The 5,098-nt window shown below is 39.1% G+C and overlaps 1 long non-coding RNA gene across 1 annotated transcript; it reads right to left on the bottom strand.

Annotated features, from left to right (window-relative positions):
- Positions 1 to 989: 989 nt before the first annotated feature.
- Positions 990 to 2,204, bottom strand: LOC138891807 (uncharacterized). The gene is made up of 2 exons (XR_011408134.1): positions 1,958 to 2,204; positions 990 to 1,289 (listed from the first exon to the last, which is right to left on the bottom strand). It is a non-coding gene; the product is annotated as an uncharacterized lncRNA (long non-coding RNA).
- Positions 2,205 to 5,098: the final 2,894 nt, after the last annotated feature.

Genomic DNA, 5,098 nt, shown 5'->3' with positions numbered 1-5,098 from the left:
TTACTCTACTAGGGACGGGAGCTACACTAAGGTAATATTTATCCCTTCAAGGCTTCTAGTGCCTATCTTTGTAGTATTCATATCTAGTTGTACTATTTTAGAGTGCACTCTCTGGGTGTCTCACAAGGAGATCTATTAGCACATTTGCAAAATCCTTTGGAAATGTCAGCTAACGCTAACAATCCATCCACTATTTTGGGTTACCTTAACCCCAGCTAGATCCTGACATGCTTCCTTCTCTTATACTAATTCTGTTAACCCCCATAGGGCATAAATGAGATGGGTGTGGCCAATTGTACATACCTCTGTTATTGTTGAAGGTAACTCAAAAGGCTTATATTCCTCTGCAATAATCTTCATTAGCTGGGTAGCTCGTACCCTTTTTCATCTTGCTTCTTTTACTTGCTAAAACTTATATCTACTTTCCGATTCTCTTATTCCTTTTTACCATAAGAGTGGATAGACATTTTTGCCTAGGGATCCTTATCAAGAAGTTTTACACAGCTTAGTACACACATGATCTGCTGAAGACCTCACATTTATTCATCATAAGCATGATGAAAAACCAAGTTCCTCTGACTCAACTCTTCCACAGCTATATCTCTTACCAACCGTCTTTCTAGATGTAGGCATCATCGTATTATGAATAAGATAGAGTTTAGGAAATTGAGTTCTTACAAGTGAATTCTACCACACGATCTAGAGTAAGAAGAAAGAGTGGCAGTCCTAAATGCCCTATAGCCTCCTGCTTATAAGTGCGGTGCACAACAAACCCATAAACAAGACTTTACTAGACACCGCTTGTAAACTCCCTAGGACAGAACTGCTCTGATACCACTTTTATCACGACCCAAACCGATGGGCCGCGACGGGCACCGGTGCCTTACTCAACCGAGCACCAATATTTCATATCATTCTTATCGTACTGTCATTGGCAAATGGGTCAAATGTGCCGTCATGGGCTAACCAGAATAAACATAAGGGAATACTCAATATAAGACGACCCAATTTCACGTAAACAAGTATACATGTGACATAGGGCCTATAAGACCAAAATTACACTGAACATAGGACGATAAGGCCGTACAATCTTTCACGTACATGATAGATGTCTACAAGCCTCTAAAGATACATAAATGTTATAAAGGTCGGGACAGAGCCTCGCCATACCAATCAACACATGTCATAATCATACTGACCAATAGCAACTTCGGAGCAAATGGAGCGCACCAACATCTTCCGCTGAGCTGATAACCTACTTGGAGGACTCTCGACCTGTCTATAGGGACCTGTGGGCATGAAACACAGCGTCCCCATACAAAAGGGACGTCAGTACAAATAATGTACCGAGTATGTAAGGAATGAAAATCAATAAACAATAGACATGAGAAAACATGGAGTAAAAGACTCGACATGTATGCCTGAATAACTCTGTGAATTATTAATATTTACAATGTCATGCATATGCGTATAAATATCATACCATGCTTAGGTATATGCGTTCATAACATCATCAAGCCTCTGAGGGCATCCCATCATATCATCTCGGCCACTGTAGGCAAATCATTAACGTATACCAGCTGATCAGGTGGTGGTGCGTATATAATGTCATAATATTTTTCCATATCCCTTATACATATAATATATGCGTATATAACGCCATCTAGTTATGGGTCAATGTACATGTATAAATGCATGAAATGCATAAGAAATATGTTAATAAGATTTCTCAGAATGTCATAAAATTAATATGCCTTTCGGATAAACTTAATCAAATACGTATTTTTATGAGACCCATGAACAGAAGAAATAATAATAATTCACATGGGGAATCAAGAATATAGACACCCCTAGTACTTCTATGAATAGAGTCATTTATGAAAGTTGCTTATTTTGCTCGTTTTGTTTGAATCATTTGGATCATGCCAAAAAGAAAAAAGGGATAGCCTTAACATACCTTAACCGATTCTCTTGACAATCCCTTTAACACCGTTGATTGCGACAACGCGTAACGGTGGATTGAAGTAGGGAAAAATTCGTATGATATTCTTGAAATAGATTGCACCGTACTCCCTTATAACAGCCAAATCTCACGTTTTGATATATGACCCTCACGTTCCTAAGAATGAATATGTGACTCTCACATTCTTAAGACTTACAAATCTCATGTTGATAAGATGTTAAGAAATTTCATATGAGTTATTCTGAAGCTCCATCGTTTCATTAGAGAACATACCATCACCCCTTAATGAGGTAAGAATCTTTCTTATAATTGTCGGTTTGTGTGTAAGGATTACTTTCCACAAATCCCCCTAACATGCCGCCTAGCCATAAAGTCCAAGAGTCACCCTTTGATATTTGGTCTTAACTCATCTTGCTGCCACGCTTTGTTTGGGGGGGGGGGGGTAAAGTCTATCCAAGTGTTATAATTAATTATCTAATATTTCCCTAAATATCATTAATTATCTAATTTTCCACATAATTAAGAATTATCTCAAATTACTTAAAATACTACTCACTTTTAACACACTTTATGCACCCTACTATCACGGTCATGTGGTACCTTCTATGGTACTAGTTCATAAATATCGGGTATTTTAGCTCGGGTCGTATTTTATCCAAAATGTCAAACTTCGACAAAATTTATTTTCTTCAATTTGCTTACCCTCTCACCTTCACGAATTTACTCGGCACTTATTTGAAATAGCATAATGCTTATAATCTCAAAATAATCCCATTCTCGAACTTACGTCGATTAACTTACGACGAAACTTTAACGTACGAAAATGCGGGATGTAATATCTCATTTTCGAACTTTCATCAATTTACTTATGGCGTACTTTTACGCACGAAAACATAGGGTGTAACAGCCAAGGCCTTTATAAAAAGAAAATAAGTAAGAAATGCTTTACAAAGTCAACAAAGAAGTGCGAAAGAAGCTTACCATGTGTTTTGGCCTCCCATCGGCCCTTTGATAAATCGCGCCACGAGCGCTCGGCATATGTAGAGGTCGAAGCAGGTCCCGTACCCAGCTCTTAAGGTTAGGAATTGCACCGGGCATCCAAGCAAGTGCTATATCAGGGAAAAGGATATCTTTTACAAAGAAACAACAGAGCAAAACAATAGGAGTTACCAGTAGGATTATACTTACGCTTCATATTCCATTCCTCAGGAAATGGAATCTTCTCAGCCGGGATTAGGTCGGAAGTCTTCACTCGAATGAACCGGCCCATCCAGCCTCGGTCCTTGTCCTCATCTATGCTCGAGAACAACACTTTGGTGGCCCGGCGCTGCAATTTTATTAATCAACCTCGGTAGAGGCAGGGGCTGTACAACCTGATGAGGTGGTCGAGGGTGAAAGGCATCCCCTAGATTTTGTTTACAAAGAAGCGGAACAGAATAACGATTCCCCAAAAAGAAGGATGGATTTGGCCTAGGGTTATGCGATATTGGCGGCAAAAATTGATGACAACAGGGTCGAGGGGGCCCAACGTGAAAGGGTAAGTATAAACACTTAAAAACCCTTTCACATAAGTAGTAATATCTTCTTCGATAGCCGGGATTATCTCTTATTTGTTCTCCCAGTTACAATCTTTCCTTACCTATTTAAGATATCCCTCAGTTATCGAGGACATATACCTCGATACTGGCTTGCATCGGCCGGGAACCGACGAGGCTTTATCGGTCTTATAATCAGAAGTGAGAACACACCCCCTAGGAACACATTCCTCAGGTCGTGGCTCCACCGGTGTTTTGTCGCCGGCGGGCCGTGAAGAATAAGCGTTTTCTTTTTTAGGAACAATTTTTGACGTTTTCGCCATTTTGATTTGAAGATTGAAAATAGAGGGAGATGATAAGATTTGGTGTTCTAAAGAGAGATTTTGTAGTGAAAATAATAGATTTGCATATGAAGAACTCAGAAGATGCGAAAAGGAACTTAGAAGATGCGAAAAGGAACTTAAAAGATTTGGAGATTGGAGATCTAAAAGTAAAAAATGATAAAGAGAGAAGCTATTTATAGAGTTGGTAATGACGGTTCAATATCAGCAGCGACCGACCATCGTCTGACGCATATTTAATGCCTTGGTAACTGAACCGACGGGACATCTATCATGTACGTCATGGTCGGGTTCGATGCAAACGTCAGTGTATATCTAGTCATGCCGTTGGAAAATCATGTCGTTTCTCGCCACATCCTTTCTGAGAAACAAGGGGACTACCTGTATACGGTCAAAATCATTTTCGACCTTCGTATGATTAGTCAAGATTGGAACATAATGGACAGAAGGTCGTCTTCATAATATCGAGATGAGATCTGAAGCCAGGATGCCGAGCTCAAGTTTCAGGGACCAATCAAATACCGAGCTTGAAGTCATTATCGAGCTCGAGTCCAAATCGAACTATGATGTGAAATGGTGTTATCGAGCTCAAGAGTCAGAGACCGACCAATACCGAGACCGAGTCAATACCGGGCCTCGAGTCAATATCGAGCTCTTAATCTGGAGATCGACCAATACCAAGTCCGATCAAGATCGAGCTAAGAGACAAGGGCGCACTAAGGGAGAGAATCTCGGCGGGAATTAAGGAAAAGCCAATTAACTAATCTATCATGGGAGTCTCACTATGTATTTTTTATATCTAAAATAAGGTTTTCTCCACTATAAGAAGAATGGCTATCATTTCTGTAAGGGAGATCAAGGCATCTACACACTCCCATATTGAAAAGATTATTGATATTCATATAGAGATTATTCTTTTTTGAGCTTTGTACATTGATTCGTCTTGCTTGTTCATAAATCGTTTTCCACTCAATTTGATTTGTATTTCATTCTTTTTACGGTCAATATTCGATATATTTCTACTTGCTTTTTTCGGTTTGTGCTAAGTTATACCACGTATCTATAAAACTACGTATAAATTCAATTCTATCCATTTTTCGGATAAACAAAACCCTACACCCGTTAGTGTTTGAATTTTAATTGAGTTGCCATCTCCCTATTTCTAGAATTGTGCTTTGTCTTATGTTTACTTGAAAGCTCGTATTCATAGTTTTAGTTACGAGTGGTTGTGATTTATGAACACTTCAAGTATATCTCTG

Source organism: Nicotiana tomentosiformis, chromosome 5 (genome assembly GCF_000390325.3).
Source record: "Nicotiana tomentosiformis chromosome 5, ASM39032v3, whole genome shotgun sequence".
NCBI classification, from domain to species: Eukaryota; Viridiplantae; Streptophyta; class Magnoliopsida; order Solanales; family Solanaceae; genus Nicotiana; species Nicotiana tomentosiformis.
Note: the sequence above shows the minus strand (reverse complement) of the source record. Positions and strands in the feature narration are given on the sequence as shown.